At 39.6% G+C, this 12,990-nt stretch overlaps 1 pseudogene; it reads right to left on the bottom strand.

Moving 5' to 3' along the window:
- Positions 1-11,564: 11,564 nt before the first annotated feature.
- On the bottom strand, positions 11,565-12,221 carry LOC102816287 (annotated as a pseudogene).
- Between the last annotated feature and the right edge of the window lie 769 nt (positions 12,222-12,990).

Genomic DNA, 12,990 nt, shown 5'->3' with positions numbered 1-12,990 from the left:
CCGTCTTCTCTCTTTTTCTCTGGTTCACTTGTTTCTGGCTTTCCTCTGTTTATCTCTCTCTACATCCCCTCCACCACTTTTGCTTATTTTTCAAGATTTGAGTGTTGTTGACTAAATCTACAGTTTCCTGCCAGGAGGTCGGATGTGAACCACGAGACCCAAAGCTGCCTTCTTCCCAGGGTGCCAGAGATGGATATCTGGGGTAAGGGAAATCTTTCTAAGGCCTCAGAAAGAAGCCTGTCTCATTCACAATGAACTGCCTCCTAACTCTCTCCATCCCTCATCCTAATTCCTCTGCTTTTCTAAGTGGGAAACTTTGGAAGCTCCTGCGACTAAAAGATTAGTGCCAACAGCCACACTGCTCAAAACAACTTGGTACTGGTACAATGAAAGATACATAGATCAATGCAATAGAATTGAGAACCCTGAAGTAAATCCATCCACACATAGTCAACTGATCTTTGACAAAGGGCCAAAACACATTAAGGGAGAAGAGATAGTATCTTCAACAAATGGTGCCAGCAAAACTGGAAATCCATTTGAAGAAGAATGAAACAAGACCCATATCTCACACCATATGCAAAAATAAACAACATAGATTAAAGACCTAACTGTAAAACCTAGAGCTATAAAGATCATCAATGAAAAAATAGGGACAAACTTAGGGACTGTAATACTGGTATACATACACTATCAGACACTATCAAAACCTCACAAACAGTAGAAGACAAAATAGATGACTGGGACCTCCTAAAAATTAGACACTTACATGCATTAAAAGATTTTGCTGAGAGAGTGAAAAGGGGAACCACAGAACGGGAAGTTTTTGTTTTTTGGGTTTTTTTGCAACAACATATCAGACAGACAAGGGACTGCTATCTAAAATTTACAGAAAACCACACCACCTCTATAGTAAAAAGACAAACAACCCAATTAAAAAATAGGCACAGGACATGAACAGACATTTCACCAAGGAACGACATTCAAGCAGCCAACGAAGATAGGATCATTAGCTGTTGTTGTCGTTGTTAAGTGCCACTGAGTCAGTTCCAACCCATAATGACCCTTTATAGGGTTTCCAAGGAGCGACTGATGAGCTTGAACTACCAACCTTGTGGTTCAAACTGACTTTGCAGTCCAGCACACTAGTCCACAATGCCACACCAGGACTCCCAGTCTATCCACACCTTTGGCAACATTTGTTGTTGTCTGTGTTTTGAACTTCGCTATTAATGTCGGTGTAAGATGATATCACATTTTTGTCTTGATTTACATCTCTCTAAAGGAGTCCAGGAGCCCTGGTGTGGCACTGTGGGTTGATATGCCAGACTGCAAAGCCGTTTGAACTGCAAGGTCAGAGGTTCAAGCTCACCAGCTGCTGGGTTGGAACCGACTTGAAGGCACAACAACAAAGGAGTCCTGGTGTGGCGCTATGGGTTAATGCACCAGACTGCAAAGCCATTTGAACTACAAGATCGGCAGTTCAAGCTCACCTGCTGCTCCTTGGAAACCCTATGCAGGGTCACTATGGGTTGGCACTGACTCGATGGCACTTCACAACATTACAATGGACTCTAGTCCATTGCTGTTGGGACTGTAAAATGAATGGTTCAACCACTTTGGAAAATGGTGTGGTGCTTCCTCAGAAAGTTAGAAATAAAAATACTTTAAGACCCAGCTTTCCCTCTGCTTGGTATATATCCACAAGAAATACGAGCGAGGACATGAGTAGATATATTACAGCACTATTCACAATAGCAAAAAGATGGAGACTGCTTAAGTGCCCATCAATGGAAGAATGGATAAACTTTGTATACGCACACAATGGAATATACTCTGCAACATTGAATAGATGGTGCTTTGGATATAGTCCCAACTCATGAGACCCTGTATTGGGTTTCCCAGGCTTTAAATCTTTACGGGAGCAGAAAGCCTCCTTTTCCGGAGGAGTAGCTCAAAGATTTGAACTGCTGACCTTGTGGTTAGCAGCTTAACTCGTAACCCACTACACTAGGGATCCTAATATAATATGTTGTTTCCAAGGCTGGTGAGTTTGAACTGCTGACCTTGCAACTCAAACTGACTTTGCAGTCAGTCCCATGCATTATCCTGCAAGTGCCACACCAGGACTCCAATATAATACGTATGTGGCAGGAATTCTTTGTTTCATAGGTGGTGTCTTATCGCATCAGAGATGGGCAAACAAGGCTTCTGCATTTCATAAGTCCCATTATCAGATCTGGGTGGACTCTAACTAAACTGCAAGACTTTGAGGCCTATCTTACATCTGTGTAAGTTACCAGGTAGGTACTCAACAAATACATGCTGATTGAATGACACCTATGGGAGATTGTTATATTAGGTCTGTGGGGCTTCTCAGAAGACACTTAAGACATGCAGGGGAGGAAAAGTAGTCTCTTAAAAGGCAGATCAATAGAAAATGTTTGAAGATGTCCTTACAGAATTCTCAGAACCTCTTTGTTTTCTTTGCTTAAGCTATGTTTTCACATCCTGTTTCCCCTGGATACCCCATCCCTCCTGTTCTCCCTGGGTAATTCCTACCTTTCCAGTAATTACTCTGGGAAACCTTTTTTTAACACTGCCTGCCCAAATTCCACACCTGCCAGATAGGAGGGAGACTACCTCACAGAGAAGCTGCTTCTCCCAGCTTCTCAGAAAACACTTGTCATACTCTATTAAAATTGCTGGCTTATGGCTCTCTCTCCACATCCTGAGCTCCTTAAAGGTGGGCCTACTTCCTGTCGGTCTTTGTGTCCATAGCACATGGCACAGCCCACAGGGTCTAGTCTACAGTTGATGGATAAAAGAATTGAAACTAATCCTGTTATTTAATTTTTGAAGAAAAAACAAGAGTGAGGTAATGTGTTCTTAAGGCAACATAGTTAACAGTGACTGGATGGTGGTGTTAAATGCTGTCCAGTAAGTAGTGACTAATAGTGACCCTGTCTGTATAGGGTTTCTGAGGAGTGGCTGGTGAGTTTGAACTGCCAACCTTACGGTTCAAAGCAACCCTGCAGTCCAGCACATTAACCCACAGCACCACACAAGTGCTCCAATAGTGACTGGCATTTAGAGAAGGACTGCTGATTTCTTAGGAAGGTTGTCTCTTATACTTGTAAATTCCAGATCTCTGACTGGAACTGTTGGTTAAATAGGTACCCCAAAAGACTCTACAATTTCCTACTTAAGTATTTCTGGCCATGTGCCTCAGTTTCCCCATTTGAAAAATAGGGATGATAACTGTACTTATCTGATAGGGTCATTATAAGGAGTAAGTGAATATTTGTAAAGTGTTGAGAAAAGTGTCTGGTTCATGGTAAATATTAAGTCAGGTAAAGAGTATACTCTCACATTAGACATACACTTTCAATTTAATAGAGAACTGTTCTTTTATTATTATGTGTACAAATCTTTAAGGGACTCATATTCTTTGTTTAAGGACCACTGGTGGAATAGAACTTTTGGACTACTAACTGCAAGGTCAGCAGTTCAAACTCACCAGCTGCTCGCAGGAGAGAAAGATGAGACTGACCACTCCTGTAAAGATTTCGTCTTGGAAACCCTAAGGAGCAGTTTTACCCTGTCCTATAGGGTAAAAGAATTGATGCACTTGAGTTCTGGTGTTGGAGAATACTGAAGTACCTTGGGCTGCCAAAAGAACAAGCAGATCTGTGTTGGAAGAAGTGCAGCCAGAGTGCTCCTTGGAGGCCAGGATAATCAAACTTTGTCTCTCATACTTCAGACATATTGTCAGGAGGGACCAGTTGCTGGAGAAGGATATTATGTTTGGTAAGGTGGAAGGTCAGAGGAAGATCCCCAGCGAGATGGATTGGCAAAGTGGCAGCATCAATGGGCTCAAGCATGGCAGCAACTATGAGGTTGGCCCAGGACTGGGCAATGTTTTGTTCTGCTATGCATAAGGTCACTATGAGTCGGTACCAACTCCATAGCACCTAACAACAACAACAGGGTTACTATGAGTCAGAATGGACTCAGTGACAGTGGGTTGGGCTTGGTCTTTATTTAAGACAAACCTTTTCTCCCAGTGCCCTAAGCTTTTAAAATTTTTTTTCTGAATGATTCAGTCAGTCCAATCTGGGAAGAAACTCCTTTAAGGATTCATGTGATGATTTCAAGGTCTATTTGGCTCTCCTTAGAATTTCTAATCTGCAGCAGCTCCTAATGTTTTGCTGCTCCCTTGTGGCCAGACTGCAGTAGGGCGTGCCCCTGCCTGAGTAGCGGTTGATTCACCTCTTGTCTTCTTGCTGGAGTACCTCTCTGCTGCTTTTGCCTGGCAAATTTTTCCTTTCAAGATTGAGTGGAATCTTGAGTTGAGTCTTTTCTTTCCTCCCTTAGGCAGAATTAAGTTTTTCTTCAGCATCTCTTTAGCATTTTTTCACATCTTTAAAGTTATTAGGTGCCATAGAGCTGGTTCACAGTGACCTTTCATACAACAGAACAAAACACTGCCCAGTGCTAGGCCATCCTCATAATCCTTGCTATGTTTGAGCTCATTGTTGATCTCCTTGAGGGTCTTCCTCTTTTTCCAAGATCCTCTACTTTACCAAGCATGACATCCTCTCCAGGGACTGGTCCCACCTGATATCATGTCCAAAGTATATAAGAGAATGTCTCCATCCTCACTTCTAAGGAACGTTCTTACTGTACTTCTTCCAAGACAGATTTGTTTGTTTGGGCAGTATATGACATATTTAATATTCTTCACCAACACTGTCATTTAAAGGCATCAATTCTTAGGTTTTCCTTATTCTTTGTCAAGGTTTCACATGCATGTGAAGTGATTGAAAATAACATGAGTTGGGTCAGGAACACTTTAGTTTTCAGAGTAACATCTTTACTTTTTAACACTTTAAAAAGATTTTTTGTAGTAGACTTGCCCAATGCAATGTGTCCTTTCATTTCTTTTTTTCTTTTTTAGCTTTTTGATATTTATTAATTAAAAAAACATTTTTATTGTGAATTGAGTGAAGGTTTACAGAGGAGATCATCAGTTTTACATTCAACATATATACTTCGTTTCATTACAATGATAGCCATTCCCTCCATGCCGCATCAGTTAACAGTATTTACCACTATTCACTTTAACTCTTGCATTCCTCCTGTGCCCTCTTCTAGCTTCATCTTTCCTCTGCCAACTTTCCTCTTAGATATTTCCTTCTCACCCACTCAAGTTAGTTAGTATGTGTCTACCATTTAGCTAGTCGATAGTTTCCCTTCTCTCCCACCCCTGATAACCATCATAGAATGTTTCTTTTATCAAGAAAATTTTTTTCTTAACTTTTTATAACAGTTGTTGTTGCTGTTGAGTGCCGTCGAGTCGATTCTGACCCATAGCGATCCTGTATAGGGTTTCCAAGGAGCAGCTGGTGAGCTTGAACCACCGGCCTTGCAGTTCAAATGGCTTTGCAGTCTGGTGCATTAATCCACAGCGCCATACCAGGACTCCTTTTATAACAGTAGTCTCATACAATATTTGTCCTTTTGTGATTGACTAATTTCATTCAACATAGTGTCCTCCAGGTTCATCCATGTTATCAGGTGTTTTGCAGCTTCATTGTTAATTCTTCAATGTTGAGTAGTAATATTAAATTGCATGTATGTATCAAAGGTTGTTTAAGCATTCTTCTGTTGTTGGGTATTTAGGCTGTTGCTAAATTTTTGCTATTGTGAACAGTGCTGCAATGAACACGGATGTGCATATGTTTATTTGTGTCATATCTCTTTATTTCTTGAGAATATATACCAAGTAGAAGGACTGCTGAGTCATCTGGTATTTCTATTTACAAATTTTTGAGAAAGCACCATACCATTTTTAACAGTTGTTGTTGTTGTTGCTGTCAGGTGCCATAGAGTCGGAACTGACTCATAGCGACCCCATGCACAGCAGAACAAAACAATGTCCGATCCTGGGCCAGCCTCACTACTGCTGCCACACTTGACGCCATCAATGATGCCACCTGGCTGATCCATCTCGTTGGGGGGTCTTCCTCTTTTTCTCTGACCCTCCACCTTACCCAGCATGACATCCTTCTCCAGCGACTGTTCTCTCTGGACAATGTGTCCAAAGCAGGAGAGACGAAGCTTAGCCATCTTGGCCTCCAAGGAACACTCTGGCTGTACTTCTTCCAAAACAGATCTATTAGTTCTTTTGGCAGTCCATGGCACTTTCAGTATTCTCCTCCAACACCACAACTCAAAGGCATCAATTCTTCTATGATCTTCCTTATTCATTGTCCAGCTTTCGCATCCATATGAGGTTATTGAAAACACCATGGCTTGTGTCAGGTACACCTTAGTCCTCAAGCTGACATCTCTGATCTTCAGTACTTTAAAAAGTTTCTGTGCAGCAGATTTGCCCAATGCAATACGTCGTCTGATCTCTTGACCACTGCTTCCACGAGTGTTGACAGTTGATCCAAGAAGAATGAAGTCCTTGACAACAGTAGTTACACCATTTTACATTCCCACCAGCATTTTAGGAAGGTCCCAGTCTCTCCACATCCTTGTCAGCATTTATTGTATTTTTCTTTTTTAACTTTGGTATTAATGCCATCTTAAGATGATATCTCAGGAAGTGCAGCAGCTCCATACAGTAAGCACTGGACTGTGAATTACAAGGTTGGCGGTTCAAACCCACCAGTCACTCTATGGGAGAAAGAGAAGACTTTCTGCTCCTGTGAAGATTTAAAGCCTAGGAAATCCTATACAGATTCACTATGAGTTGGAACTGACCGGACAGTACTTAACAATTACAACAATGGCTAAAGATTGAGAACATTTCTACATATGATTGTTGGCCACCTGAATGTTTTTGGTGAAGTGTCTGTATGTATCCTCTGCCCATTTTTAATTGGATTATTTATCTTCTTGATGAGGTGGTAAGTGTTCTGTATATTTTAGAAAGTCTGATGTATCATTGGCAAAAAATTTTCCTCCAGTCTGTGGGTTCTCTTAATTCTTTTGGTGAAATTTTTGATGAACATAAATGTCTAATTTTGAGGAAATCCTAGTCATCTATTATGTCTTCTGTTTGTGTGTTTTCCATTGTTTTTGATAAGGTATTTATGATTGTATTAGAGCCCCTAAATTTGTCCTTATTTTTTCATTGATCATCTTTATAGTTTTAGGTTTTACATTTAGGTCTTTAATCCACATTGAGTTCATTTTTGTATATAGTGTGCGATATGGATGTTTCATTCTTCTGGCAAATAGATTTACAGTGTTGCCAGTATCATTTGTTGAAGAGACTATCTTCAACAACAATATCATCAACTTTACATTCAACAAATCATACACTCTGTTTTTATCTCAATGATTACAATCCCCTTCCTGCAACAACAGTTAGCTTGCTTCCTCCCTGTGGTTCCTATTTGCATTCTACGTTCCTTTCAACTTTGTCCTTAGGCATATGTTGCCCTTTTGATTTTGAATGATTGACCATTTCAGGGTGAGCATGAGGAATCTGTACCTGGACCAAGAAGCAGTTGTTTGAACAGAACATGGGAACACTGAATGTTTTAAAATTAAGAAAGGTATGCAACAAGGTTGTATTCTTTCACCATACTTATTCGACTTGTATGCTGAGCAAATAATCCAAGAAGCTGGGTTCTATGAGTAAAAACGTGGCATCAGGGTTCAAGGCAGACTCATTAACAACCTGTGATATGCAGATGATACAACCTTGCTTGCTGAAAGTGAAGAGGACTTAAAACATTTACTGATGAAGATCAAAGAGCACAGCCTTCGATGTGGATTACATCTCAATGTAAAGAAAACAAAAATCCTCACCACTGGACCAATAAACAACATTCTTATCAACGGAGAAAAGATTGAAGTTGTAAAGGACTTCATTCTTCTTGGATCAACTATCAACACTCAATGGAAGCAGCAGTCAAGAAATCAAAGGACGTATTGCATTAGGCAAATCTGCTTCACAAGATCTTTTTGAAGTGTTGAAAAGCAAAGATGTCAGCTTGAGGACTAAGGTGCGCCTGACCCAAGCCATGGTATTTGCAATAACCTCATATGCATGCAAAAGCTGGACAGTGAATAAGTAAGACCGTAGAAGAATTGATGCTTTTGAGTTGTGGTGTTGGAGGAGAATATTGAAAGTGCCATAGGCTGCCAAAAGAACCAATAGATCCATTTTGGAAGATGTGCAGCCAGAGTGCTCCTTGGAGGCCAGGATGGCCAAACTTCGTTTCTCATACTTCAGACTTCTTGTCAGGAAGGACCAGTCTCTGGAGAAGGATATCATGTTTGGTAAGGTGGAGGGTCAGAGAAAAAGAGGAAGACCCTCAATGAGATGGATTGGCCAACTGGCAGCATCGATGGACTTAAGCATGGCAACAGTAGTGAGGCTGGCCCAGGATTGGGCAGTGTTTTGTTCTGTTGTGCGTAGGGTCGCTATGAGTCGGTACCGACTCGATGGTACCTAATAACATTTACTAGTATTGTTGTTCCCACTATATGCCTATCTACTACTTGACTAAAAACCTGGGCCACGGGGTGAGTTCCTTTCCAGGCCTGAAGGGTGGTTGAGGAGGACGATAGGTCTCAGGTTCCTCCTATCTCTTTGTGACCAGTAAGCCCAGTCTTTTATTTATTTTTAAATTAAATAATATTGAGGTTTGTTCCACATTTTCTCCCACTCTATTCAGAATCCTGTAACATGATCCATTTCAGGGTAGTTGGTAGTGGAAGCCGGGCACTGTCGAGTTCTTGTGGTCTTAGAGCCATAGACACTAATGTTCACATTTTTCATTAGTCCACTGGACTAATTGATTCCAAACTTCTTTAATTCTTATCACTCTTATTTCTTCCACACATGGAGAGACCAATAGCTGCACCTTAGACAGCTGCTCATGAACTTTCAAAATCGCAGATGCCACCCACCCAAGCAGTATGTAGAATATGTCTTTGTAGAGTGTGTTATGTCAACTGACCATGGTGTCCCCTGATACTATGATCCTGAGCCCCCAGGATCATCAACTCATTGCCTTAAGATGTTTGATAACATCTAGGAATTTTTCATCATAGTTATGTTTGCAGGAAAGGTAAATACTCATTTACAAATATCCTCTCTCAAACTCTTATACATTTGTGGGACCCACTCTTCCTCCATTTCTCATTCAGCCTGTGTCTCAATCTAAGTATCTACTTACAGAACACTGTTGTTCCAAGGTTGTGTATTTATTTTTATTTGCCTCTGTCCTCTTAAGCCCATATATACCTCCCTGTGTACACTTCACTTATCTTCATCCAATAATTCTCTTGCCAAGTCTTTGGGATTTTCTATGTATATGATCATTTCATCTGCAAATAGAGTTTTATGTTTTCTTTCCAATTTGGATGCCTTTGATTTCCCTATCTTGCTTTATACCTCTGGCTAAGAATTCTAGCACAATATTGAATAGAAGTGGTGATAAAAGACATTCTTATCTGGTTCCTGTTCATAAGGGGAATGTTTTCAGTTTTTACCATTCAGACTAATGTTAACTGTTGATTTTGTATGTTGTTAGGTGCCATCGAGTCGGTACTGACTCATAGCGACTTTATGCACAGCAAAATGAAACACTGCCTGATCCTAGGCCAAACTCACTATCGTTGCTACACTTGAGCCCATTGATGCTGCCACTTTGCGAATATGCCCTTAATTATATTGAGGAACCTCCTTCGATTTTGTTAAGTGTTTTCATCGGGAATGAGTGTTGGATTTTGTCAAATGAATTCTCTGCATCAATTGATATGATCATGTGTGTTTTCCCTTTGTTTTATTTATGTGGTTGATTATGTTGATTGTTTTTCTAATAATGAACCATCCCTTCATACTAGGTATGAATCCCACAGGGTCATGATGTATTATTTTGTACTGTGGGATTCTATTGGCTAGGATTTTATTCGGGATTTTTGCATCTGTATTCATGAAGGATATTGGTCTATAATTTTCTTACAGAAAATCTTCTTATATTGGTCTGTAATTTTTTTTTAAAGTGATTTCTGCCTAGTTTTGGTATCAGGATTAGGCTTGCTTCATAAACTGTATTTGGAAGTTTTTCATCCTTTTTCTATATTCTGGAATAGTTTGAGTAGAACTGGTGTCAACGCCTTTCTGAATGCTTGGTAGAATTCATCAGTAAAGTCATCTGGGCCTAGAATTTTTTCAGTTGGGAATTTAAAAAAATTGGTTAATAAATTTCTTCTCTTGTTATGTTGTTAAGTGCCCTCAAGTTGGTTCTGACCCATAGCGATCCTATATAGAGTTTCCAAGGGCCAGCTGGTGGGCTTGAACTGCCTACCTTGCTAACCCACAGTGCCATACCAGGACTCCTGTTCTAGTTTTCTACTTCTGTCTATGTTTGTTTAGGTGGGTCATGTGTTTCTAGAAATGTGTCCATTTCTTCTTGAGTTTCAAATTTGTTGGAGTACAAGTCTTTGTAGTATTCTGTTATTCTCCTTTTTATTTCTATTTGTTCTGTGTGATATCACCCATATAATTTCTTACTCATGTTATTTGTATCTTCTCCTTTTCTTTTGTTAGATTTGGAATGGTTTGTTGATTTTATTAGTCCTTTCAAAGAGCCAGCTTCTTCTTTTGTTGATTCTTTCTATTGTTTTTCTCTTTTCTATTTAATTTTATTTCTGCTCTAATCTTTTCCTCTGGTGACTATAGGTTTACTTTGTTGTTCTTTTTCTAATTGTTGGAGATATTGGGCTAAGGTGTTGATTTTGATTCTTTCTTTTTGGATGTGTGTGCTTAATGCTATACATTGCCCTCTGAGCACTGCCTTTGCTGTGCCCTAAGGTTTTTGGTATTTTGTGTTTTTGTTCTCATTGGATTCAAGAAATTAAAAAATTTCTTCTATTTCCCAGTAGCTTTTAAGCAGGGTGTTATTCCATTTCTATGTATTTGATTTCTTTCCCTTGATCTTCCTATTGTTGTTGTTGTTAAGTGCCATCGAGTCGGTTCCTATTACTGATTTCTAATTTTATAGCATCATAATCTGAGAAGATGCTATGTAGTATTTTGATGTTTTCAAAGTTATTGAGGTTTGCTTTGTGGTCTAAAATATGGTCTGTTCTGGAGAATGTTCCATATGCAATGGATAAGAATGTATATTGTACTGTTGTTGCTTTGAGTGCTCTGCATATGAGATTAAGTTGGTTGACTATGTTCAGTTCTTTGGGTCTTCTTTGAGTTTCTTTCTAGTTATTCCATCCTTCATCAAAAGTGGTGTATTAAATCGACTAGTATTGTATAATTGTCTATTTTTTTCTTCAGTTCTATTAGAGTTTGATTTGTGTATTTTGAGACTCATTAGTAGAATAGATATTTATTATGGGTAGGTCCTCTTGTTCAATTGTCCCTTTAACCATGATATAATGCTTTCTTTGTCTTAAAGTCTATTTTATCAGAGATTAATAGTCCCACTCCTTCTCAGTTTTTTTTGTTGTTGTTGTTGTTGTTGTTGTTTTTAGAATAAACACCTTTAATACATGTGCTGGATGGGAGGGAGGAGGATTTAGTTTCCTTTCTGGATCTTGAATTTCCTCAGATAGAACTCTAGTTCCTTGCTCTCTAGCACATAGCCATCTGCTTGGTCACACTGGCCTGGCCTTAAAGAGATACACCAAGAAGGTTGCTCTGCTGGAACTGCCCTTTCAGAAGACAGCTGATGTTTGCATTCTTTTTCTTTTCATTATATTTTTTTCCTGACTTTTCTTGATTGCTTTTTGTTTAATATCTCTTCCTCTCTAAGAGTCAGTTTGGCTCCCTTCTTGCTGAAGGCAAGTGCATAATGGACTCTTACACTGCCGATAAGGTGTACTGTCAAGGCACGAAGCAGTTTTTTACCAACCAGGATCTTGGTGTGGACCAGCTCATGATTACATGCATCGTAGACAACATCAACGATTCTTGTTTTGTAAGTACGACACCCTGAGCCCAACAGAAGTTCCCTCACAGCAGACTTAGGGCCTGGTACTTCTTGCTGCCTCCTCTAACCAAACTATGTGTCAGCAGTGGGGGCAGATCTTAGTGTTGGCAGTCTGGTGTCCCAGCTCAGACTTCCACTTCTTGTAACAGGGCTTTCTCTTGTACCTGTCTTGTGATGCTTGTGCCAGTTATCCCAGGAGATGCTCAACACTTGGCACTGGCTAAAAGAGCCACTTCTGCTCATTTTTGATTGCCGTTAGCTTGATATATATATATTTCAATCCTTTGATATTTTGTCTATTTTTGTCTTTGTTTGTAAGGTGTGTTTCTTATAGACACCGTATTGAAGGATCTTGTTTTCTTATCCATTCTGCAACTCGCTGTCTCTTGACTGGTGCATTTAATCCATTTACATTCAGTATAATTATCAGTAGATATGAATTGATAGCTGTCATTTTGCTGTGTGATTCCTTTGATTTCTTTAATGGTACTAACATGAATATTGGTTGTAGATCCAGGTAAAATGGAATCCTCTATTCTCTATTTATCATGATATTGCCTATTGAGGTAGTTATAAGGATTTTTATTTTCTTTATGTTAAGATGTAACCATACTGAAGGCTGTAGTTTTTTTTTTTTATCTCTATCAGTAAGTGCTTCTTCACTTTCAGCAAGAAGCATGTCACAGGTTGTTAATGAGTCTTTCTCCAGTCCTGATGCTGCAGTCTTCTTCCACCTTCTCAGATTATTTATTTAGCATACAGACTGAATAAGTATGATGAAAGGATACAACTCTGATGCACACCTTTCCTGATTTTAAACCATGCAGTGTCCCCTTGTTTAAGTCTAATGCCTTTCCACAGTCAATAAAACACAGCTAAACTTTTTGTTATTCTCTGCTCTCAGTCAAGGTCCATCTGACATTAGCAATGATATTCCTTGTTCCATGTCCTCTTCTGAATCCAGCTTGACTTTCTGGCAGTTCCCTACCAATGTACTGCTACAACTATTTTT

The sequence above is a fragment of the Chrysochloris asiatica genome, unplaced genomic scaffold, assembly GCF_000296735.1.
Source record: "Chrysochloris asiatica unplaced genomic scaffold, ChrAsi1.0 scaffold00017, whole genome shotgun sequence".
NCBI classification, from domain to species: Eukaryota; Metazoa; Chordata; class Mammalia; order Afrosoricida; family Chrysochloridae; genus Chrysochloris; species Chrysochloris asiatica.
This window is presented reverse-complemented; position numbering and strand designations above follow the sequence as displayed.